The sequence below is a fragment of the Oculina patagonica genome, chromosome 13 (genome assembly GCF_052425735.1).
Source record: "Oculina patagonica isolate OP01 chromosome 13, crgOcupat, whole genome shotgun sequence".
Classification (NCBI taxonomy): Eukaryota; Metazoa; Cnidaria; class Anthozoa; order Scleractinia; family Oculinidae; genus Oculina; species Oculina patagonica.
Genome location: NC_135770.1, coordinates 36320544 through 36347601, shown reverse-complemented (window position 1 = coordinate 36347601; position 27058 = coordinate 36320544). Strand labels below are relative to the sequence as shown.

The following is a 27058-nucleotide window of genomic DNA, read 5'->3' as shown; positions in this document are numbered from 1 at the left end:
ATTATCCAATTAGTTATTTGTTACGACATAAGGAAGTAAGTAATTCAGACAGCTTTCGAGTTGGAGTCATGGAATTAAGTCCGGTAAGTATTTCTTGCTTTTTTTGTCCTCGGTCAGCGTCTCATTCCGGCAAAGGAAAAACTTAGATTGTTAACTGAATTTTCAAAGCACACACGCGAGCTATTCCTTATGTTTTCAAAAACTGCAAAGAAAAATATTTTTTCAACGAAACCGATACGGTCAAGTTCAGCGGACAATTTTCGTTTTGGTTTGTGACTTTCTTGACTATTGCACTTCATGTAAATGGAAACAACTGTCTTAATTCACGCGCAAAATGGCGCATACAAAAGCTGTACTACAAGAGCAATGCAGTTATTAATTTTTAAAAAATCTTGCCATTATTAATAACAAATAATAACTAACCAAACCGGAGTGGAACTAACCGTAAGCAAACCAGAGTGAAGCGAGCCGCAAGCAAACTGAAGTGGAACTAACTTCAAGCAAACCGAACTGGAACCAATCGCAAGCAAACCAAAATGAAACTAACCGCAAGCAAAAAGAAGTAAAGCTAACCGCAAGCAAAACCAAAGTTGAACTAACCGCAAGTAAACCGTAGTGGAACTAACCGCAAGCAAACCGAAGTGGAAATAACCGCAAGCAAACCGAAGTAAAGCTAACCGCAAGCAAACCGAAGTGGAAATAACCGCAAGCAAACCGAAGTAAAGCTAACCGCAAGCAAACCGAAGTGGAAATAACCGCAAGCAAACCGAAGTGAACCTAACCGCAAGCAAACGGCTTTAGTTACTTTTAGTGGTGCCGCGCTCTATAGAGAAAAAACTGTCTAAATGTGCACGCGCGAAATGGCGTATATAATGACAAATTTATTTAGCGCGATTCTGTGTATTTTTGCGCGAAAAAACATGAATCTTTTTTATTTGTTAACTGTATTACAGTCCGTTGAATCCACTATTCAGTTTCTTAAGTGTAATACTCCATAATTTTCGCTCTTTTTTAAAAGTTCGCGGACACCGTACCTCACCGATTTCGCTGAAATTTGGCATGCAGTCTTGTTTTAGGGTCCTTACTACCAAATGGATATTAAAAAGTTTCAATTCTTTTTAATTTGGAAAATATCGAGAAGGCCGATTTGAAGCGTCCGTGACGGCTCGCCCACATGGCGGATCGAAGGTGGTCTTGTTACTTCGACACTGAACCTGCCGTCACAGTTTCTCGATCATACTTGGTATAGTTATAAAGAACTATCTTTCTTCTTTCTATATATCAAAATAGATTCGGCAAATGTTGAGTTTGGATGATCAACGGCCAAGAAGTTCGAAGGTATGTTAACGATGTTTTGAACAGTCTCAAATTTACTACAAAATGAAAGGCTTATAACTCCACTGTTATCTCGATTTAGAACAAGCCATTTACCATGAACAAAGCTTGTTCATTGGTGAATTGATTCCATTAATAAAAAAATTGGGGAAATGTAACCGTTAAGAATAAAAAATTATGGAACCTCTAGTAAATTGGCCATTTCAGCGCCATTTCAGCGGATCAGCTCATTTAACAGCAAATAATCGGGAGAAACATGAAAGGGTTACAGTCGTTTATAATAAGCAGTTTCCATGTATTCTTTGCTTATCTTAAACAAATACATGATCTTTGCCAAAGATATGGCGATTTTTGAGCGTACGATCGTTTCTCCAAATTTTTATGTCGGCAACTTTATTTTATTTGTTGTCGAGATCATACGCTGTTGTTATTCAATATTCGTTTCACAAGAACTTCTGTTGCTCGCATTTCCCAAATCACTGTTTAAGAAATTGCCCATTCCGTAACAGGGTCATTCTTACATTTTCTTTAAAAATTACTAGGAAAGCAAGAATGTCATAGAACGGTTTTATACTAGTGAAAATACCTGTCAGACATAACTTCAACTGTTCGTGTTATCTGGCTGTTTTCACAAATATGCAAATTAAGGAATTCTTAAAGTGCCTATCTTTAACTATTTCACGCTTAAAGATTCCTCTAAATCTTTTCGCCTACCTTTTGGCCAAACGAAGTTTTGTGTCTCCAGGCAGAATGCTCGTTATCAGCAATGAAAGTCGAAGAGATACAGAAGCTCGAGTAAAATTCTAACTGCTGTGAAATGAACATCGTTTGAGCTTGACGTGTATTTATAGATTGCTCATTTAACAGCAAATAATCGGGAGAAACATGAAAGGGTTACAGTCGTTTATAATAAGCAGTTTTCTGGTATTCTTTGCTTATCTTAAACAAATACATGATCTTTGCCAAAGATATGGCGATTTTTGAGCGTACGATCGTTTCTCCAAATTTTTATGTCGGCAACTTTATTTTATTTGTTGTCGAGATTATACGCTGTTGTTATTCAAGTATTCGTTTCACAAGAACTTCTGTTGCTCGCATTTCCCAAATCACTGTTTAAGAAATTGCCCATTCCGTAACAGGGTCATTCTTACTTTTCCTTTAAAAATTACTAGGAAAGCAAGAATGTCATAGAACGGTTTTATACTAGTGAAAATACCTGTCAGACATAACTTCAACTGTTCGTGTTATCTGGCTGTTTTCACAAATATGCAAATTAAGGAATTCTTAAAGTGCCTATCTTTAACTATTTCACGCTTAAAGATTCCTCTAAATCTTTTCGCCTACCTTTTGGCCAAACGAAGTTTTGTGTCTCCAGGCAGAATGCTCGTTATCAGCAATGAAAGTCGAAGAGATACAGAAGCTCGAGTAAAATTCTAACTGCTGTGAAATGAACATCGTTTGAGCTTGACGTGTATTTATAGATTGCGCTCGAGCTCCGTTAATTAAGTTTATTCATTTGGCGATCAGATAAAAATCAATGAATGATCAGAGTTATTAAAGTCCATTTTTTTAAGCACGAGAGACACGGAAGTTTGTTTCAGAAGCATTTATGCATAGAAATACCGGTTAATTTTTGAGCGGTAAATCTGCATTTATAATAGCTGGGAGTTTGGGGTGTTTTTTGGTGTTGTTTTTTTTAGGGGCTCGGGGGGGGGGGGGAGGGGGTGTGGAAATGGTGCCTTCGTATCCTCTTTTGTTCTTTTACACAGTGGCCTGAATTTGAAACAGTTCGGGGAATGGATTATCAATTACTCTTCGTTATGCCATGTCACCCCTTAATGTGGGAGCGCCGCGCCTCAATTCACGATAAAAAATTTATGGCCGCCCGGTCCATTTATGTAGTTCTCCGCCAGGTCTCTCAATAGGCAGGTTACGAGCCTAGTGGCCCATCAGGCCGGAGCTCATACCAGTTTCCGCAACGTGAAGCGACAACGAGTATTTTTTACTCCACCCGGATGGGATGCTAGTCCATCGCAGGGTTATCTCCCTTCCCGAAAAGCTAAAGATTGACTGGTAATCATTTTTACACCTGGGTAAGGAAAGGGACTCTGGGAGTTGAGAGGCTTTCCAAAGAACTTAACGCATTGTCCCCCAAAAGCTCTATCCAGGACTGTTTGGTCCAGAGTCCAGCGCAGTGACCATTATTAGGCCATCACGCTCCCCAACCGTGTAAGAAAGTGCCAAAATCTGCTTGTATAAGCCCTGGGGTTGTACAGTTTGGTACGAAATGTGGGCTTTTAAATGTGGTAGGTCTTATATCCGTGGTTGGGGTGCGGTGGCTTAAAGCCACTTGTTCTTGTCTTGTTTTCTGAAAAACGTTTTTATAAACTGATTTGAATTACATTAATGAATTAAAGGGACAGTGTCACCAAGATTTAATAAAATTTAAAACTCTCAAGACGGTAACCTGGTAGGAAAAAAGTGGCCTTAAACTTTGACAGTTGACTTGGAAGAAATATATGGGCCTTGAATTGGGAGGGCTTATGAGAGAAAAGGATAAAAAGGGGAATTTCACAGAATCTGCTCAACAGCGTACTCTCGAGCAGCTTTCATTTATCTGCCCACTGTCTCTTTCTCTCTCCAGGTTTTAGTAAGGCCAGACCGCTATGAGTGGATTTACAATTCATATTAACACTTTTTTGAGATTTTTAAATCCCGGTTCGAGCTTTGGGGGGATATTGCGTTGAGTTCTTCGGAAAGCCTCTGTACTATCATACCGTATTTACTCGAATAAGCGCGGCCCCCGAATAAGCGCCGCCCTCGAATAAGCGCCGCATTTCGGACAAAAAAGTTAATAAGCGCCGCCCCCGGCGCCGCAGTCCCGATGCGGCGCTTATTCAAGGAAATCTGTTTAACTAGAAACAGAACTACAAAGCAACTCTTAAACAAACTTGGACATTTCTTTCCATCAAAAGCGACGTTCTGCAGTTCAAAGTGCTTGTTTTACCGCTCAATTTTTTTCTATTGAACATTCTTCAGTACAATCTTCAGCAAGAGACGACTTTTGGCAATCAGGGGACCCTATTTTAATAAATGTTAAGGATTAGATTCTTTGTGGCGTCAAACTTTTTAATAAGCGCCGCCCTCAAATAAGCGCCGCCCTCGAATAAGCGCCGCACTGGAGGCGTAAAAAATTTAATAAGCGCCGCGGCGCTTATTCGAGTAATTACGGTAGTCCCTTTCTTCACCTAGGTCGGCGATAAGGACATACGTGATGTAAGTCATGACGCATCACGAGAGGTGTCCTTATGGAGAGGTTCGACTTTAATAAAAAAAAAAAAAAGTCCGAGATAACAAAAACAGCCAAGTTCTCACCTGCTTTTTTTTTGTAAAAATCTGGACGAAAAACATTTGTATCTTTTAACTTGCCCTAAAAAGAATTGATTCGAAATTCATTTCAAATCAATGAGGAAAATGTGTTAGCTTCACTGTTATTATGTTGTTCTTGCCGAGAGTAAGCCACGCCTTCTTCAGACACGATAATTACTGATGACACAAACGTAAAGTCATGTTCATTTCAAAATCAGCTCGCATTATGCTTATTGCTTATTGCGCCCCAAACCGAGTGGTTTGGGGCGCTGGTATTGTAATCCGAAGGTCCCCGGTTCAAGACCTGCCCCTGCCACTAGCTGGATTTGTTTCTCGGTTGTCCCGAGTTCAAATCCTCGACCACGCTTTGTATATAGCCAACTGGTCTGCCTCCTGCCAGTTGGGATTTTTAACCTTGTTATGTTCATTTAAAATTGTTTGTTTCCTCTGTTTCAGTGGCATGCCTGTAAACTAGCTATCTCGTTGAGATATGAAGCTAAGTGCATGACCACTATAAACATATATTAATTTAAAATTTAATTTATTAATAGATGAGCTCTTTTTTTCAACATTCAGACCACTGTGTCAGAGATCTAAAGAGGATTCGGAGGCACCACTTCCACCCCCCTCCCCCCGCCTTCCTACAACAACACCAAAAAAACCCCAAACTCCCAGCTATTATAAATGCAGATTTACCGCTAGAAGCCGAGTATTTTTTAACCGCGTCAGTCAATAATAAACTGGTATTTCTATGCATAAATGCTTCTGAAACAAACTTCCGTGTCTCTCGTGCTTAGAAATGGACTTTAACAACTCTGATCATTCATTGATTTTTATCTGATCGCCAAATGAATAAACTTAATTAACGGAGCTCGAGCGCAATCTATAAATACACGTCAAGCTCAAACGATGTTCATTTCACAGCAGTTAGAATTTTACTCGAGCTTCTGTATCTCTTCGACTTTCATTGCTGATAACGAGCATTCTGCCTGGAGACACAAAACTTCGTTTGGCCAAAAGGTAGGCGAAAAGATTTAGAGGAATCTTTAAGCGTGAAATAGTTAAAGATAGGCACTTTAAGAATTCCTTAATTTGCATATTTGTGAAAACAGCCAGATAACACGAACAGTTGAAGTTATGTCTGACAGGTATTTTCACTAGTATAAAACCGTTCTATGACATTCTTGCTTTCCTAGTAATTTTTAAAGAAAAAGTAAGAATGACCCTGTTACGGAATGGGCAATTTCTTAAACAGTGATTTGGGAAATGCGAGCAACAGAAGTTCTTGTGAAACGAATATTGAATAACGACAGCGTATGATCTCGACAACAAATAAAATAAAGTTGCCGACATAAAAATTTGGAGAAACGATCGTACGCTCAAAAATCGCCATATCTTTGGCAAAGATCATGTATTTGTTTAAGATAAGCAAAGAATACATGGAAACTGCTTATTATAAACGACTGTAACCCTTTCATGTTTCTCCCGATTATTTGCTGTTAAATGAGCTGATCCGCTGAAATGGCGCTGAAATGGCCAATTTACTAGAGGTTCCATAATTTTTTATTCTTAACGGTTACATTTCCCCAATTTTTTTATTAATGGAATCAATTCACCAATGAACAAGCTTTGTTCATGGTAAATGGCTAGTTCTAAATCGAGATAACAGTGGAGTTATTAGCCTTTCATTTTGTAGTAAATTTGAGACTGTTCAAAACATCGTTAACATACCTTCGTACTTCTTGGCCGTTGATCATCCAAACTCAACATTTGCCGAATCTATTTTGATATATAGAAAGAAGAAAGATAGTTCTTTATAACTATACCAAGTATGATCGAGAAACTGTGACGGCAGGTTCAGTGTCGAAGTAACAAGAACACCTTTGATCCGCCATGTTGGCGAGCCGTCACGGACGCTTCAAATCGGCCTTCTCGATATTTTCCAAAATAAAAAGAATTGAAACTTTTTAATATCCATTTGGTAGTTAGGACCCTAAAACAAGACTGCATGCCAAATTTCAGCGAAATCGGTGAGGTACGGTGTCCGGCCAAAGTTCGAATCTTATAGACTATGACAATTAAAGAGAAAAAAATTTTGAGAAAGGAAAATAGATGTCCCGCTAATTGAAGGCACCATTCGTCGTAACCTGCGATCAGGCTTTCTTTTTTCGCGGCGGAGGGAAGGCGAAAAAAGTACGTTGACCCCTCCGCCGCGAGAAAAATAACGCCTGATCGCAGGTTACATTCGTCGCGGAACGACCATCCATTCCGATGATTATTCCGTTTTTTCGAATTTGGACAACATTGGCTACCCTCACGAAACTGTAAACCATTCAGTGGAATTTGTCATAGAGGACGGTGTACACACAAATACTATTAAAGGATTTTGGGGCGTTTGGAAGGCCGACTTTAAAGCGATGCGTGGTTGTCGAAACCGTGAAATGGCTCGCTTACATCTCGACGAAATTATGTACCGTGCACGATTTTCTGACATTTTTCAGCAACTTATTCTGGACATTCCGTTCTTCTATTCATTTTGAATCATTTATCGCTTTTAGGCAGTTGATTAACGATATTTTATAATTCTTAAGACAGTATTTTGTAACATTTTTAAGCCTTTTTAGACAGTTGTTTATAACATTTTTATCACTTTTAGACAGTTGTTGATCAGCAATAAATTCGTCATTTTTGCGCGTGCATTTAAGACAGTTTTTTCCCAATATAGCGCGGCAAAACTAAAAGTAACTAAAGCCGAACTAGCCTCAAGCAAATCGAATTGAATCGAACCGCAAGCAAACTGAGGTGGAACTAGCCGCAAGAAAATCGAGTTGAAGCGAACCGCAAGCAAACCGGAGTGGAACTAACCGCAAGCAAACCGAAGTGGAAATAACCGCAAGCAAACCGAACTGAAACTAACTGCAAGCAAACCGAAATGGAACTAACCGCAGGCAAACCAAAGTTAAACTAACCAAACCAGAATGGAACTAACCGCATGCAAACCGAAGTGAGGCAAACCGAGGTGGAACTAACCGCAAGCAAACCGAAGTGGAACTAACCGCAAGCGAACCGAAGTGGAACTAACCGAAAGCGAACTGAAGTTGAACTAACTGCAAGCAAACCGAAGTAAAGCTAACCGCATGCAAACCGAAGTGAAGCTAACCGCAAGTAAAACCAAAGTGAAACTAACCGCAAGCAAACCGAAGTAAAGCTAACCGCAAGCAAACCGAAGTAAAGCTAACCGCAAGCAAAACCGAAGTGAAAGAAACCGCAAGCAAACCGAAGTGGAACTAACCGCAAGCAAACTGAGGAGGAACTAACTGCAAGCAAACCGAGATGGAACTAGCTGCAGGCAAACCAGAGTAAAACTAACCACAAGCAAACCGAAGTGGAACTAACCGAAAGCGAACTGAAGTGAAACTAACCACTGCAAACTGAAAATTGAACTAACCGCAAGCAAACCAAAATGGAACTAACCGCACGCAAACCGTAGTGGAACTAACCGCAAGCAAACTGAGGTGAAACTAACTGCAAGCAAACCGAAGTAAAGCTAACCGCAAGCAAACCGAAGTGAAGCTAACCGCAAGTAAAACCAAAGTGAAACTAACCGCAAGCAAACCGAAGTAAAGCTAACCGCAAGCAAACCGAAGTAAAGCTAACCGCAAGCAAAACCAAAGTGAAACTAACCGCACGCAAACCGTAGTGGAACTAACCGCAAGCAACCGAAGTGAAGCGAACCTAAAGCAAACCGAAGTGAAACTAACCGCAAGCAAACTGAGGGGGAACTAACCGCAAGCAAACCGGAGTAAAGCTAACCACATGCAAACCGAAGTAAAGCTAACCGCAAGCAAAACCAAAGTAAAACTAACCGCACGCAAACCGTAGTGGAACTAGCCGCAAGCAAACCGAAGTGAAACTAACCGCAAGCAAAACCAAAGTTAAACTAACCGCACGCAAACCGAAGTGGAACTAACCGCAAGCAACCGAATTGAAACTAACCGCAAGCAAACTGAGGAGGAACAAACCGCAAGCAAATCGAATTGAAGCGAACCGCAAGCAAACCGTAGTGGAACTAACCGCAAGCAAACTGAAGTGAAACTAACTGCAAGCAAACCGAAGTAAAGCTAACCGCAAGCAAATCGAAGTAAAGTTAGCCGCAAGTAAAACCAAAGTGGAACTAACCGCAAGCGAACTGAAGTGAAATTAACCCCTGCAAACTGAAAGTTGAACTTACCGCAAGCAAATCGAAGTGGAAATAACCGTAAGCAAACCGTAGTGGAACTAACCGCAAGCAAACTGAGGTGGAACTAACCGTAAGCAAATTGAATTGAAGCGAACCGCAAGCAAACCGAAATGGAACTAACCGCAGGCAAACCAAAGTTACACTAACTGCAAGCAAACCGAAGTTAAACTAACCGCAAGCAAATCGAAGAGAAGCAAACCGAGGTGGAACTAACCGCAAGCGAACTGAAGTTGAACTAACCGCAAGCAAACCGAAGTGAAACTAACCGCAAGCAAACCGAAGTGAAAGTAACCGCAAGCAAACCGAAGTGAAAGTAACCGCAAGCAAACCGAAGTGGAACTAACCGCATGCAAACCGAAGTGAAACTAAACGCAAGCAAACTGAGGAGGAACTAAACTTCAAGCAAACCGAAGTAAAGCTAACCGCATGCAAACCGAAGTAAAACTAACCGCACGCAAACCGTAGTGGAACTAGCCGCAAGCAAACCGAAGTGAAACTAACCGCAAGCAAAACCAAAGTAAAACTAACCGCACGCAAACCGAAGTGGAACTAACCGCAAGCAACCGAATTGAAACTAACCGCAAGCAAACTGAGGAGGAACAAACCGCAAGCAAATCGAATTGAAGCGAACCGCAAGCAAACCGAAGTGGAAATAACCGCAAGCAAACCGAAGTGAAACTAACTGCAAGCAAACCGAGATAGAACTAACCGCAGGCAAACCAGAGTAAAACTAACCGCAAGCAAACCGAGGTGAAGCAAACCGAAGTGGAACTAACCCCTGCCAACTGAAAATTGAACTAACCGCAAGCAAACCAAAATGGAACAAACCGCACGCAAACTGAAGTGAAACTAACTGCAAGCAAACCGAAGTAAAGCTAACCGCAAGCAAATCGAAGTAAAGCTAACCGCAAGCAAACCGTAGTTAAACTAACCGCAAGCAAACCAGAGTGGAACTAACCGCATGCAAACCGAAGTTAAACTAACCGCAAGCAAATCGAAGAGAAGCAAACCGAGGTGGAACTAACCGCAAGCGAACTGAAGTTGAACTAACCACAAGCAAACCGAAGTGAAACTAACCGCAAGCAAACCGAAGTGAAAGTAACCGCAAGCAAACCGAAGTGAAAGTAACCGCAAGCAAACCGAAGTGAAAGTAACCGCAAGCAAACCGAAGTGGAACTAACCGCAAGCAAACCGAAGTGAAACTAACCGTAAGCAAACTGAGGAGGAACTAACTGCAAGCAAACCGAGATAGAACTAACCGCAGGCAAACCAGAGTAAAACTAAGCGCAAGCAAACCGAAGTGAAGCAAACCGAAGTGGAACTAACCGAAAGCGAACTGAAGTGAAACTAACCCCTGCAAACTGAAAATTGAACTAACCGCAAGCAAACCAAAATGGAACAAACCGCACGCAAACCGTAGTGGAACTAACCGCAAGCACACTGAAGTGAAACTAACTGCAAGCAAACCGAAGTAAAGCTAACCGCAAGCAAATCGAAGTAAAGTTAGCCGCAAGTAAAACCAAAGTGGAACTAACCGCAAGCAAACTGAAGTGAAATTAACCCCTGCAAACTGAAAGTTGAGCTAACCGCAAGCAAATCGAAGTGGAAATAACCATAAGCAAACCGTAGTGGAACTAACCGCAAGCAAACTGAGGTGGAACTAACCGTAAGCAAATTGAATTGAAGCGAACCGCAAGCAAACCGAAATGGAACTAACCGCAGGCAAACCAAAGTTACACTAACTGCAAGCAAACCGAAGTTAAACTAACCGCAAGCAAATCGAAGAGAAGCAAACCGAGGTGGAACTAACCGCAAGCGAACTGAAGTTGAACTAACCGCAAGCAAACCGAAGTGAAACTAACCGCAAGCAAACCGAAGTGAAAGTAACCGCAAGCAAACCGAAGTGAAAGTAACCGCAAGCAAACCGAAGTGGAACTAACCGCATGCAAACCGAAGTGAAACTAAACGCAAGCAAACTGAGGAGGAACTAAACTTCAAGCAAACCGAAGTAAAGCTAACCGCATGTAAACCGAAGTAAAGCTAACCGCAAGCAAAACCAAAGTAAAACTAACCGCACGCAAACCGTAGTGGAACTAACCGCAAGCAACCGAAGTGAAACTAACCGCAAGCAAACTTAGGAGGAACAAACCGCAAGCAAATCGAATTGAAGCGAACCGCAAGCAAACCGAAGTGGAAATAGCCGCAAGCAAACCGAAGTGAAGCTAACTGCAAGCAAACCGAGATAGAACTAACCGCAGGCAAACCAGAGTAAAACTAACCGAAAGCAAACCGAAGTGCAGCAAACCGAAGTGGAACTAGCCGAAAGCGAACTGAAGTGAAACTAACCCCTGCAAACTGAAAATTGAACTAACCGCAAGCAAACCAAAATCGAACAAGCCGCACGCAAACCGTAGTGAAACAAACCGTAAGCAAACTGAAGTGAAACTAACTGCAAGCAAACCGAAGTAAAGCTAATCGCAAGCAAATCGAAGTAAAGCTAACCGCAAGTAAAACCAAAGTGGAACTAACCGCAGGCAAATCGAAGTGGAACTAACCGCAAGCAAACTGAGGTGGAACTAACCGTAAGCAAATCGAATTGAAGCGAACCGCAAGCATACCGAAGTGAAACTAACTGCAAGCAAACCGAAATGGAACTAACCGCAGGCAAACCAAAGTTACACTAACTGCAAGCAAACTGAAGTTAAACTAATCGCAAGCAAACCAGAGTGGAACTAACCGCATGCAAACCGAAGTTAAACTAACCGTAAGCAAATCGAAGAGAAGCAAACCGAGGTGGAACTAACCGCAAGCGAACTGAAGTTGAACTAACCGCAAGCAAACCGAAGTGAAACTAACCGCAAGCAAACCGAAGTGAAAGTAACCGTAAGCAAACCGAAGTGGAACTAACCGCAAGCAAACCGAAGTGAAACTAACCGCAAGCAAACCGAAGTAAAGCTAACCGCAAGCAAAGCCGAAGTGGAACTAACCGCAAGTAAACCGTTGTGGAACTAACCGCAAGCAAACCGCAGTGGAACTAACCGCAAGCAAACCGCAGTGAAACTAACCGCACGCAAACCGTAGTTGGAACTAACTTCAAGCAAACCGAAGTGGAACTAACCGAAGTGAAACTAACCGCAAGCAAACCGAAGTGAAAGTAACCGCAAGCAAACCGAAGTCGAACTAACCGCAAGCAAACCGAAGTGAAACTAACCGCAAGCAAACCGAAGTAAAGCTAACCGCAAGCAAAGCCGAAGTGGAACTAACCGCAAGTAAACCGTTGTGGAACTAACCGCAAGCAAACCGCAGTGGAACTAACCGCAAGCAAACCGCAGTGAAACTAACCGCACGCAAACCGTAGTTGGAACTAACTTCAAGCAAACCGAAGTGGAACTAACCGCAAGCAAACCGAAGTGGATTTAACTGTTAGCAAACTGGAGTGAAACTAAACACAAGCAAACCGAAGTGGAACTAACCGCACGCAAACCGTAGTTGGAACTAACCTCAAGCAAACCGAAGTGGAACTAACCCAAGCAAACTGAAGTGGATTTAACTGTTAGCAAACTGGAGTGAAACTAAACACAAGCAAACCGAAGTGGAACTAACCCAAGCAAACCGAAGTGGATTTAACTGTTAGCAAACTGGAGTGAAACTAGCCGCAAGCACACAAGATTGAAACATAAATTTTAGACAGTTTTTTTTCGTGCAATAAAATTCTTCATCGGGGCAATGGCACGATCCGCAGAAAAGGAAAAGTAAAAATTTTCGCGGCGAAGAAGTATTTTTGGGATATGCCATTTTCCCGCGCAGACCATATTACAAATAGTTTTTTTTCTAGCGCGCATTTATTGTTCTTCTAAAATAAGTATCGATTTTGGGGAAAGATCTTAATTAAAAAGAAATGAAAAAGTAACAGAACAAAGAAGCTAACCCAACGATCTTTCGAAAGAAACGACAAATGTTGTTAGCCTGCGAGGGAAGATGGGATTGGTATTGAAAACGGAGACATGACTGGACTGGTAGGCTTATTTCCGGGAGCTTACAATCAAGAGGAATTTTGCGTTTTAAACAACGATGTTTTTCCGTGTGCATTTGAAAATTATTTCGGAACGCGCAGTGATACCAGCTTGTTGTAAAGGTTATCTTTGGAATTTCATATTTTATGATCTTTTATGTACGTATCCTTTTTTTCAGGTTATGACTGAAAATCTAGAGATGATGACGTCACCTGGAGAAAATACTTCCCAAAGCGAGGATGTCGATGAAATCGAGTTAGACGTCTTTATTGCAGAAGTTCTGAACAAGGCTAAAGCCAGCCTCAGAAACGTTACGATTGAAATTCAGAGCTTGACAGAGTCTTCTTTGAAAGACAAGGTAACAAACACCTGTAATTCCTCCCTGTGGTCTGAAAGGTTGAATTCGTTTAGGTATTCATTTCTTTACCGAATCGTTCGTGTCTGGTCTTTTTTTTAAGGCTGGGATCTTGGGAGTTGGGTAGGTTTAAAGGGTAGGCTAACCACACTTAGTGCCCGAGCACTGGTACTTGAGCCTGCCTCCTCCCCAGGCGTCGATAAGAGTCCGGGTAAGTCGGGTAAGGCGGGAGACAGCGATCGCAGGGGTTAATGGTTAGGGAGCGAGCCGTTTTCCTGTCCGCATCAGGCCCCGTGTACGTCAGCTCCCCCGATCCCGTTGAACAACAAGTCTTTTTAGGCTTTTTCATTTCTTGTTCATTGTCTTCAAGACAATGCCCAAGAGCTGAAAAAGCCTAAAAAGAGAAGGTCACTCGGCTGCCCAGCGTGGTTCAATAGTATATTCCTGTTTTGAATTAAGCTTGTTTTATGAAACGTCATAAGGTTAATCTCTTGTTTTCCTTAATAGCTTTACACGATATGTTAAAAGTTTTTATTTTCCTTTTTATTTTTGAGTAAAATTATGTTATGTTATGTTATGTTAGCATGAGATAGACTCACTAGTCCGATCGGCAAGTACAAGTCCTTGCAACGAGATCGAAGCACTGAACGAAGGTTCTATGGTCGTTGAAAACGAGCATGCTGGCTCCCCTGAGCTTCCCGTCGAACAAGACGATAAACAAGAAATTAAAAAGATTAAGAAGAGAAGGTCGCTCGGCTGCCCGGCTTGGTTCAAGAGAAGACGCCGAAGAACATCTGCAGTGGCGCCAGCAAAGAAATCAGGTAAATATAATGATACGTGCAAGTAATATAAAAAATTTATACACTAGTGCTGACTAATTTGTGCAATTTACTTAAAGGGACACTGCCACGAGCTTCACTTCAAAATTTGAGAACCTAAAGACGTATCAGATGTATAGAAATCTACGAATAATGGTCCAGTTTGTTCAGAATTACTGTAACAGTTTACTGAAGCTGAAACTTATGATGTTTATGTGATCCCTTCAGGAAATTCTGTTTGATCTGAGTTAAAAACGCAGGCTATTTTTTTCAAGTTCTGCCCTTGTGGCCTGGATAAACAGCTAAATTAAAACACATCTTCCATCTTCCTGCAACACACGCATTCTGCGTTGTATCTTTACGAACGCTCTCCGCTAATCTCTGATTATAACTAGTATAATGTTTTAGACGCATTTCGTGTACAGGTAAGATAACTTTTTTACGGTACTGTAATTTGGGAGCGGTTCATAACTGGTGCAAAGGGAGTTATATTGATCTGTTTACAATAAAGTATCTAAGGCCAAGTAAAAAAAACAACAAATGTTTCTAGTCCCCGCCCGCTTCATTTTTGGGGCCGCTTTTTCTTAATTTTTGTTATTGGGCCCCGGAAAGTTGGAACGAACAAAAATAAAGGCGAAAAATCCGGACGAGAAACATTTATTCTTTTGTTAATTTGGCCTAACAGTAAACACAAATTGAATAGAGCGGTTTTCAATTGAGTGTCGTAAAACCAAAACCAAAGTAATTACTCTGGCCAATCACAAAGGACACAGATAATCCAGTGAACCAATCAAAACTCGAAGCAAATACATGTAGCTGGCACGAAGCGCGGAAAAACGTGCGCGAGCGAGTCACGATTGGTTTTGGTTTTACTACTGATTGGCTGAGAAAGTGGCGCGAGATTTTTAAGCCAACCACCAAGCGTAGTAATGCAAAATAAAAGCAAACGCAATTTACTTTCGACACTGAATTGGAAACCGCTCTATATATCCAGGTGTAGGGTTTGAGTAAGTTAGTCAAACGACTGCGCTAATAATCCTTTATCGTTTCTTTCAGAAAAGACTCCACAACACAAGTATGCCTTCGAGGCTGACAGTGGAAATGTGGATCCTTCATTCATCTTTAAGAGCGGTAATTTAGAATAAAAAAGAACCAAAAACAGGATAACCCGATTGGGTGTCGTATTACAATTTTGGTGGGTGGAGTAAAAGTGGTAGACCTTTTACAAACCCGTGGTTGTATTTTGCATGGTTGATTTCACAGGGCACGTTGACGTTCACGGCAATGAAGTGTTTGTCATCAACACAACAAAAGTCCCGAAAAGTAAAGACAAGGAGTCCGTGAAAATGATGTGCAAGTAAGTACGCATGCGCATTTTTTACAGTGATTTAGAACCCAGGTCCCACCATGCGCTTTGCGAGATCACACTGCTCATGTTCATTAATAAGATCGAGACACACTAGGCGACAAGTCGCTACAACATGTGGCCTCTTGTGACATGATGCCTTCCTGGAGGGTCCTGAAGGGGTAAAATGGGAACTGGGATTTGCCCATTTTGACTGGGATTTGCCTATTGTTTCACTGGGAAAATGGGATTTGGGTCACTGGGATTGGGATTCAGAAACAAAAAATGGGAATGGGAAGAGTGTCAGTAAATGACTAAACATACATATTTTATGCTCTGTAATATTCTTTAAGTCCGGCATAGAATAGTTAAAACGCTGAAAAAAATTTCGCGACACGTTAATTTCGCGATTTTGCGAGAATAATGTATTTTGAATCACTTTAATTTCGCGTTTTTGAGTAAGACACAATTTACATTTCCTTGGCAATATTATATTACTTGCTCTGGAATTAAAAAAACGACTTCATCAAAGGAACAATGACGTCAAAATTAACAAAAACGCAAGGGCGGGACTAAATCTTGGCAATAGCAACAACTGAGCAGTTCTCACAATGTCTACAAGTAGGTCATGCTTGTACGTGCATGAGTTATTGTTCTTGAATTAATTGACGATAACATCAATCTACATTGAAAATTCCTTCCTTTAGTGGTACTAAACTCATTCTTTCATGACCATTGAGATATGTGAGTCACTTAATTTTCGCGTCATGTTATGTTCGCGACACTTAATGTTCGCGTCACTTTAAAAATCGCGAAAATCGCGAAATTAACGTGTCGCGAAAATTTCATGTAATAAGGTAGTAAGTTGTTGTCAGTCAGGGTAGTGGTAGGTAAGGGATAAAAACTTGATAGCTTTAGTTAAAGCTACTAAAAAATTCTATTATTCTCTACAAGACAAGTGAACAAATGAAACTTTAATGATGATCTCAACAGTATTTTTGATAATAACTTGCAGAAATAAAAACATGATTTTGGATAGTCCAGTCCCTACACTATCCCTTTTGCGCCCTATAAAGGGGTAAAACCCAGGAGCGAGAGGTGAGAGTTCAGGATAACTTGTATGTGTATGCTCAAAACAAACCAATCAAAAACGACAGAGAAGTGTAGCATTTCTTACATGTAATGTGCACTCTAGGGTAAAAATAGCTCGCTAAAATGAAAAATTCAACTATGCAACCAAAGTGCGCAATCTGCAAGAAAAATTGTCGTAACCTGTCTAAAGTCATAATTAAAAGAATAGGTACTAAATCCACAAATACTAAATTTTTGAATTTATCATCTGTACGCGTGCATGTCCAAAGGTTCTGTGGAATATGTTTTGGTTTCCCCCTTTTTAAGGGGGCGAAGGGGGAGGGCGGGACGACGGATTTCTGGACATGCGCATGCAAGTTATTTCTGGACTGGCACTCCTGCGCCTGGGTTAATCCCCTATATAGGGCACCGAAGGGGAAGTTCAGGGAGTGGACTACATTTAAGACAATCAAAACAACACTGACATAATGCGCTTGAGACCAGATTTTCCACGCAGTGGGAATTTCACTCCTGGGACTGGGATTTAGACAAAAAATAGGCTGGGAAATGGGATTTGGGCAAAATTTGGCCTGGGAAATGGGATTTGGGCAAAATTTGGGCTGGGAAATGGGATTTGGTACCCCCCCTTCAGGACCCTCTTCCTGTCCTTACTCTTTGGGATCTTAGATGTGTTTGTCACCAACGCTTCTGATTTCAAAGACTTTGGACAAGGAGGTGAAGATGGTCACGCAAGTACGCATGTGCATTGTTTTTTAGAGTGATTTAGAACCCAGGTCCCACCGTGCACTAATCTATCATCACTTTCAGGACTAGTACATAAATTCTGGCAATGCCACCGTTTTCTGCACTTAAAGTGAAATTGCAATCTATTCCAACACCTTCACTGGATTTTCAGCTAGCGCTAAATGGTGGTGTAACTGCCGTTTTAAAATCCATTACGGGGACCAGTTGTTCAAAGGGTGGATACATGGTATCCATCTGATAAATCTCTGCCCAGTGGATAACAAAATAAATTGTACTAGTTTTATATCATAAAGTTATTATTTAAACAGTAAAATGCCTCGCAATTCCGAGAAATTGCTATCCTTTTTTAGAAGAAGGAAAAAGTTCAGCTACGTTTTTCAATATTTTGTCTATGTAGTCAAGTTGAACATTTCATTGAGAAGCACCTATCCACAGAGAAGTTTGGCCTTCTGATCCACGGCGTTGATGCTGGTAGTCGAAGCGCAAAGCTAAACAGTTTGCAGCTCGCCAAACAGTTTTACAAGCTATTAAAAACTAGGTAAGGGCTGTTTAGAACAAAGCATTTTCAACAAAGACTGCCTTACAGAGGCGTTAAAACGTATGCAGCATTTATATCAAAATGAGTATCGCATCTCCACTGCACAAAAATTCACCGTGACTAGCGAAATGGCTCAGTGCCCTTTTAGGCTGGGCTCGCTTCAAAACGAGTACGGTTTTCTATCAATTTGCTTCTGCTGTTTGGAATTGAGTAATTTCTTTCTTTAGAATAAATATGGACAAATTCTCAGCGTAGAATATAAAATAATCATAGGAAACATGTATTTAGCAAGCAGTCGTGACTACATTCACGGTGGTATTATGAGAATTTATTGGGTACAAACAAAGCAACCTGTTGTTGCTCCTAAACGAGCATACACAGCCATTTTTTCTTATAACATAGGCAAACGGAATCGACAAACACATTTGACAAAAATTTTGGTACAGGCTGTATTTCAGCAGAATAACCCTAATTGTTTGAAGCAGGGTATCCTGGGTTCCAGAGGTTTTTCTAGCGCGGTTATCGGGGTCAGTCATGTCTTTATTGTACGAAATCTGTTTGCAACATAAATCAGAGATGTACATGTGTTAAAAACTGTTTTCGGATAGAAGCGATAAGCCTGCGTTATAAGACCGAGGTACCAACCCACTTCTTAATGGGGAATGGGTGGGCGATAACCCTGCGTTGGTCTTGCATCCCACATAGGGAAGATAAGAAATGCTTCACTGCTACAGAAACCATGATAAATCAATTAAAAAGTTCGTCTTCTCTTTGAGCGAATCAGTGTTTTTATGGGGTAAAAGACTTATCAAATGTAACATTATTAGTAAGAAAATGTTAATAAAAAAAAAACACTTTAATTAACCTGTTCTAGCCAACCTGTTATGGTATATGTCATGTATTTTCAGTTGTTTTCTATTTTTCCAGCTTTGTCGATAGATTGGCATACTGCCTAATCTACCAGCCTGAATTCCGACTCAAGGCAGCTGTAAACCTGTGCCTACCCTTTCTGGCGTAAGTATGAGTATGATTTTGTTTGTTGCTTTAACCCCCTTAGTGCTAAATTATTGAAGTTTTCTATGAAGTCGTTGAGTTTTCACGCTTGATATGCGCTCTTGGCATGCTCATGGTTGCTACAACCGCCAAAAATTGCTCAAAAATTTCGAACAAGCACTTTGTGTTTTCATTTTTTCGCTAAGATGTTTTTTGTTTCATGCGAACCATTGTGCAACAATGTCACACGGGGCTGTGAAACTTTTGCTTGTTATCGTTTACATGTTCTTAAACTATACCATTTTTTGTAGGAACGAAATTGAGCGTAAAGTGACATTAACGAGCTCACCTCGATGGCTCGTTATCCACGGTAAGTATTTATTACAAACATTTGCTTAAAGTAAGCAGGTTTCAAGAGCTGTTTTTACCTGAAAAAAAAAAAAAAAAACACGGTAATTTCCTTTTACTTTGGTTTTGGATTACTACGCTAATTGATTAATGATTGACTCACAAAATAGAACAGTTTTCAATGTTAGTGTCGCAAAACCAGAAGCAAAGAAATCCCTCTGGCCAATCACAAAAAACGCAGACAAACCAGTGAACCAATCAAAACTCAAAGCAATAAATCATATACATGAAGCCGACACGCAAGGCGCAGGAACACGCGCGCGAGCGGTTTTGGTTCTGATTGGCTGAGAAAGTGGCGAAGATTTTTACAGCAATGCAAAATGCAAACGGTAAATTGCCAATTACACTATAAAAGAAAAACCAAAACCAATTGTGTCTTAACTCGTGCTTCCTTTCGCGCGGTTAGTGGCCACTACATGTAAGGCCAAGTAAAAAAAAATGTTTCTCGTCCCCGCCCGCTTCATTCTTTAGGGGGACCGCCTTCTTCTTTTATTATTTGCTATTGGAGAAGTTGGAACTGAAAATTTTGTAAGAGGTGGCTTTTTTCTGCGTTTTAACACGAACTCTGGCCAAAATTTCAAAGCATTGTACGCTAGGGCCGCACTTGATAGGTCAATTTCCTTGCATGATTTATTTTGCAAGTTCGCTTCTGGAGAATTTGACGATGGAGGAAATAACAAATAAAAAAAATGCCCGCCCGCTCGCCCTTTTTTTATAAAAATCCGGACGAGAAACATTTTTTTTGGCCTAATGATTGGCTTACTGAATTGTAAGTGTCCCTTGACTGGTGAATGGTCAGAGTAATAACTTTGGTTAATGCTTTAATTACGACACTCAAATGAAAACTGCACTATGTTTTGATAGCATAAGTAACGTGGGTGATTTACATTAATAACAAATTCTCCATGCCACGCAAATTCTGCTGCAAGAGGGCTACATTCATCCAATTACGAAAAATTTCAATAATCTTATTTCTGAATTAATTTCTTTCTTTTTGATTTTTTCAGGGATCCCAGATACAATTTTTATGGAGAATCAATTTACTTGTTAAATTTTTTGTTATGGCTAATATCAGTGTTCCGGATGTACTGTATTCTTCTTCTTTTTGTAAAAAACTCCTTTGAATATTTTTGTCAGGCTTTTTATCAAGTTTTTTGAGCATTTTGAATAGTCATGGCTGTGGTCCGGTCTTTGGCCACATCCAACACTTTGTTTTGTATTTTATGTTATTGCATTAATTACCGGAATACGAAAGGGGAGGCAATGTCTTTCTGGCTAATCTTAAATTCTTTTTTTTGTAAAGAATCTCTTTGATTTTATTTATCAGGACCTATCAGGCTTTTATAATTTCGTAATTCACTTATATTATGGGGAAGGGGACGGAAACATATTCTAACATACGATGTAAAAATTTCTTTTCATCAACTGTTATATTCAGGATTATTTCCATATTAATATAACTTTAAAGATGTTCCACGGGGTTCTGTAGCCATTACATTGGGCTCTTTTCAGAGATAAAGGGTGCTTTAGTGTACATGTTGTTGAAATTTGTAGGTGAGAACTGCCATGTTAGGAAGCCTGGAAGGTGTACAATCAAGCGGCTGGTGATGTTGGTGGTGGTGGGGCATGGGGGGAGGGGAGGAAGAGCACACAAAGGGTGAGTCCTAGTCTCTTTCTTTCCATCTCTTTTTTTTTCTCCTCAATAATCCTTTCTGTTCTTATAAATTCCCATTTCTTCCTTTTTTTACAATCCCCATTACATTCCCTTTCCTCAATTCCCATTTCATTCATTTTTCAATTCCCATTTCATTCCCTCTTTCCAATTCATTCTTTTTTCCAATTCCCATTTCATTTCCTTTATCCAATTCCCATTTCATTCCCTTTTCCCAATTCTCATTTCATTCCCCTTTTCCCAATTTCCACTTTATTCCCTCTTCCCAATTCCCTTTTTATTCCCTTTCCCAATTCCCATTTCATTCTTTTTCTCAATTCCCATTTCATTCCCTCTTGTCAATTCCTATTTTATTCCCTATCCTCATTTCCCATTTCATTCCCATATCTCAATTTTTTTATTATTCCCTTTCATGAATTTTCCTTTTGCAAATTCTCTTTCCTCAATTCTACTTTTTATCCCCTCATTTCAATTCCTTTCCTCTGCTTTATATTATTCCTTTTTTTCTTCCTTCCTTTCTCCTATCCTCTCCTTTCCAGCTCTTACTTCCTTTCCCCTATCCTCTCCTTTCCAGCTCTTACTTCCTTTCTCCTATCCTCTCCTTTCCAGCTCTTACTTCCTTTCTCCCTCTCTCCGTCACCACCTTTCATCCACCCTGTGCTTGGATACACCTCAGACTCGTGGTCTTTTTTCACACTGCTGACTGGGATGTTGCTCACCATAATGACAAGCACTAACTGTGATGGCTGCAAACAAAGTGGGATTTTTCGATTAAGGAGGACTAGAATGCCAAAAAAGATGTTTTATATGCACAAAATTAATCTGGAATTTTAAACAGGCAATTATTACTTCAATACTTTCTTTTTCTTATTTTCTCCTCTTTATCTTCAATTACTATTTTTGAATTAATATTTATCACTACTTTTCTGGTATTTTGTCTTACCTTCAAAATTAATGTAGCATAAACCTTGTCAATTGTTATATAAATTTTTTCAAGTTTATTATTGTATCAGTGTGCAGTAAATATTCCCTTTCTTTTTTCTAATAAAATAAAACGTTTGTTGTACTATTTAATTTGTTGTTCTTGAAATCAGCTTAATCTAGAAGCAGTTTTAAAAGGAACTTAATATCAGTGGCTGTTAAAGTTGCACTTACTTTTGCTGATATTAAAATACCTCATTTGTAGGGCATATTTCAGTATTTGTAACATACCGGTATGTGTATACCAGCTGCATCCGCTCTTTGGAAATATCAATTATTTTCAGCTCGAAAATAGTAAATAATATATCAATAAGCAAATGCCTCAGCTATACCCGTATGTTGCAAATAAATACGCCCTTGAAGTATTTCAATATGAAACAAAGAAATTACTTTGTCAACCTAAATTTTCTTGTTTATTGTACTTAAACAAATTAAGATGCGGACAGCTCGCTTATAGGTGAATATGGAAAAGTTGCTGTCAATTCAAATGGAGATCTGGATTATTTGCCCTCCCTTCAAAACAGAAGGTAAGCTGCTTGGCTCACATTAATTTATGAAACTATTAATGGTAAGTCAGCAAAAGAAATCCCAAAAGATACATTTTTACTTTCGCCTGGGAGTATCTTTTTTAACCATTCTCCAGAAGGCTTTTGGATCCCCGCTGTTATTTTCAACAAGCTTTCTATTGTAAGTACTTCTAGCCTTTTTGACTTTGCCAGTCACTTCTTCGCTATTGTTCGTTTATCTAGCCTTTTTCAAGTAAAAGTCACGTTGGCGTATGTCTTTCTTAATTTCCCGATTCATCCATGGACAATTGTTCACACCACGTACTCGCTTTTGAATAAGAGGTGTGTGCCTGTCAGCGACAGCATGAAAAGCAGAACTGAAATTCGACCACATATTGTCTACCGTACTTGGTAATTGTTTTGTTTGACCACTGGGATTGCCTAGTGAGTCCCAGTCGACACATTTCAGTTCCTCTGGGCAACGCACGTTGCTGCATTTACAAGTTGGGTAAAGTCAAGACATCTCAGGATCGATTTCAGTTGTTTAATGGATGTAAGTACTGCTATTTTTTTACTTCTTTTCATGAATTAATTCCATTTAATATTTTTGTCCTGAAGGCGTTTTTTTTTTAAGTTTTTTGTTTGTTTTGAATATTCATGGTTGTGGTCCGGTATTTGACTTCATATTTCAATACGAAACAAAGATTATTTCATCAACCTAATTGTTCTTGTTATTTCCCCTTTCATTTCCTTTCCTCAATTTCACTTTTATTTCCCCATGTCAATTCCTTTCTCCTGCTTTAAATCTCCCCTTTTCCCCTTCTCCCTTTCTCCTTTCCTCTCCCTTCCAGCTCTAACTTTCTCTCTCTCTACCACCACCTTTCTGACCTTTCATTCACCTGTGCTTTGATACACCAAACTCTAAACCTGTGAATGAATGTTACTGCTTTTGAATCAAAGTTGAATATTATATCTGGTTTTGGTTTTACGACACTCAACTGATCGGTTAAAACAGCTCTATGCTTTAATAACACAAGTAAATATTAATGTCAGTGATTTATATTAATATGTTAAACAGATTCTCCGAACCAAGCATTTTCTGCTGCAAGGGCTACATTCATCCAATATTATTATGAAATTTCAATAATCGTATTTCTGAATTAATTTCTTTCTTTTCTGATTTTTTTTTCAGGGATCCCCGATACCATTAATAAAGCAAGTTCTCCAAAGTGGATTGGTTTTCCAGAAATTTTTTTTTCTGGAAAACTAATCCAATCTGGAGAGCGTGCTTTTTTATATATCTTTGTTTATTTGTATTTTTATAAGAAATATCAGTCTTCTGGATGTACTGTATTCTACTACTTTTTGTGAAAAACTCCTTTGAATATTTTTGTCAGGCTTTTTATCAAATTTTTTGAGCATTTTGAATAATCATGGCTGTGGTCCGGTCTTTGACCACATCCAACACTTTGTTTTGTATTTTATGTTATTGCATTACCGGAATAGGAAAGGGGAGGCAACGTCTTCCTGGCTAATCTTAAATTCTTTTTTTTTGTAAAGAATCTCTTTGATTTTATTTATCAGGACCAATCAGGCTTTTATAATTTCGTACTTCACTTATATTTTTATCAGTTGTTGCTTAAAGTAGGGAAGGGGATCGACGGAAACATATTCTAACATACGATGTAAAAATTTCTTTTCATCAACTGTTATATTCAGGATTATTTCCGTATTAATATAACTTTAAAGATGTTCCACGGGGTTCTGTAGCCATTACATTGGGCTCTTGTCAGAGATAAAGGGTGCTTCAGTGTACATGTTGTTGAAATTTGTAGGTGAGAACTGCCATGTTAGGAAGCCTGGAAGGTGTACAATCAAGCGGCTGGTGATGTTGGTGGTGGTGGGGCATGGGGGGAGGGGAGGAAGAGCACACAAAGGGTGAGTCCTAGTCTCTTTCTTTCCATCTCTTTTTTTTTCTCCTCAACAATCCTTTGCGTTCTTATAAATTCCCATTCCATCCCCATTTTTCAATCCCCATTACATTCCCTTTTCCCATTTCATTCCCTTTTCCCAATTCCCATACATTCCCTTTTCTCAATTCCCATTTCATTCCCTTTCCCAATTACCATTTCATTCCCTTTTCCCAATTCCCATTTCATTTCCTCTTCCCATTTCATTCTCTTTTTATTCCCTTCAATCAATTCCCCATTTTATTCCCTCTTGTCAATTCCTATTTTATTCCCTATCCTCATTTCCCATGTCACAATTTTTTATTATCTATTTCAAAAAATTTTCCTTTTATACATTCTCTTTCCTCAATTTTACTTTTTATCCCCTCATTTCAATTATTTTCCTCTGCTTTAAATATCTTTTTTTTCTTCCTTCCTTTCTCCAATCCGCCCTTTCCAGCTCTTTCTTCCTTTTCCCTCTCTCCGCCACCATCTTTCATCCACCCTGTGCTTTGATACACCTGTATATCGACCCAGTGTGAAAATAGAAACAATGTAGTTGGAGGTCCTCCAACTACATTGTTTCTATTTTCCACTGGGTTGACATTCGCCATACTGACAAGCACCAACTGTGATGGCTGCTAAGTACCATGGGATAATTTAATGCTCAGGAGTACCAGAGTGCCAAAAAAATATGTGGATACCGGCATTTTTTTCTTCAATCTGGTTATATACTTAATTACTTTTTTATGTGTATTTATTGTGAATTCATCATGCAACATGACAACCAAGTCAAAGCACTATTCAGCTTGTTTAGTTTAACACTGTTATCAGTATTTTTTCCCAGATTTTTACTGTAAATATTTTAATACTTTTTTCTCGCAAAAATAAAAGCTTTGTTGTATTTAATTTGTTGTTCTTGAAATCAGTTTAATCTAGAAGCAGTTTTAAAAGGAACTTATCAGTGGCAGTTAAAGTGGCACATAATTGTTAAATTTTGCTGTAAATTTAAAAGTTTCTATAAACTCAACCGTTGCTGAAAATTCAAATGGCAATCTGGATTCAGTCATGGCCCTCTCTTCAAAACAGGAGAGCTGCTCGCCTCATATTACTTCATATAAAACTTTCATGGTGAGTCAATAATAGAAGTCCATTGCTTTATAAAAAGGCCCATTTATTATCTTTGACATTATCACAAAGACAAGCTTATCAAACTAACACTGAACTCTGAACCTATGAATGAATTTTACTGTTTTTTAATCAAAGTTGAAGAAACTTTTCAAAGCTAGCATATCATTTGTTAACTATGTGATCGTTTTTCTTTGTTATTTGTTCAATAGTTTTACATCGGTTTTAATTTTTTAACAGTTTATGTTGCTTGTTGTTATTATTATAATTATTATTATTCATTATCATGATTAAATTTCATCATCATTATTATTATTATTATTATGTTCTTTACGTAATGTTTGCTTTAAGTCCTTAGCGCCGAGACCAAACCATGGTCCTGGGGCACTATAGGGTAGTCAGTTTTTAGTTTGACAACACCCTTCTCAAAATATGCGCTGCACCCAGCAAGGTTATCTTTTGTAGTTGACTGATACTTATTTGGCCGGGGATTCTTCCAATATAACTCTCTAGTCCTTTTTTGATAGCTCCAAGTGCTCCAATGATAACTGGTATCGTTTCCGTTCTCATGCCCCACATTCGGCTTGTTTCGATTTCCAAGTAATTATATATTTGGATAGTTTTTCAGTGACTTTCCGGATGTGTTATTATTATTATTATTATTATTATTATAAACTATTATTATTACCTGCTGTGATGTGGAATAACTTGAGGTTACCTCAGATTACATTGTATTTTTTGACACTGGGATGTTTACATTATGGTTAACATCCCAGTGTGAAAAAAATACAATGTATGAAGCATTACTATGCTCATTGATTGACCAAAAATAGAGCTGTTTTCAATTGTGTCGCAAAACCAGGAAGCAAAGTACCATCACAAAAACACAGACAAACCAGTGAAGACAGTGACCCATTTAAAACTCGAAGCGATACATGTAGCTGGCACAAAGTGCGGGAAAAGGTGTGCGTGCGGTTTTAGTTCTGATTGGCTGAGAAAGTGGCGCAAGATTTTTAAACCAATCACAAATCGTAGTAAACAGAAATTACCAATTAGAAGTAAAACCAAAACCAACTGTGTGTTAACTCGTGCACGGTTTTGCGTGGGTAGTGGCGACTACATGTAATGATTGGTTTACTGAATTGTAAAAGTGTCCCTTGTGAATGGTCGGAGTAAGTACTTTGGTTTTGGTTTTATGACACTCAACTGAAAACAGCTCTATGCTTTAATCTGATTTGAAATGTTGAAATGGGCCCGCAAAATTCGCAATATTAACCGAGTTTTGAAAATTATAATAAACAGGGATCTCTTGGATGAAATGTTGTCTTTTGTATTGCCTGTTTCTTCCAGTTATAGGGCCTTTAAAAAATGGAAATCCGGGCGGGAGGGGGTCCTTGAGCTTGGAAATCCGGGCAGGAGGAAGGGTCTAGTGATCTGGGGAATCTGGGCGGGAGGGGGTCAAAAATTTTTGCCATCACCCAGTAACAGTGATATTACTTATAAATTTTTTTTATAAGTAATATCAGTGTTTCTGGGTGTACTGTACTTTTACTTTTTAATTTGTGAATTAAA

General features: G+C 39.4%; 1 long non-coding RNA gene across 1 annotated transcript; it reads left to right on the top strand.

Annotated features, from left to right (window-relative positions):
• Positions 1-48: 48 nt before the first annotated feature.
• Positions 49-13519, top strand: LOC144635854 (uncharacterized). Its single transcript, XR_013567427.1, has 2 exons — positions 49-83; positions 13136-13519. It is a non-coding gene; the product is annotated as an uncharacterized LOC144635854 (long non-coding RNA).
• The last annotated feature ends 13539 nt before the right edge of the window (positions 13520-27058 follow it).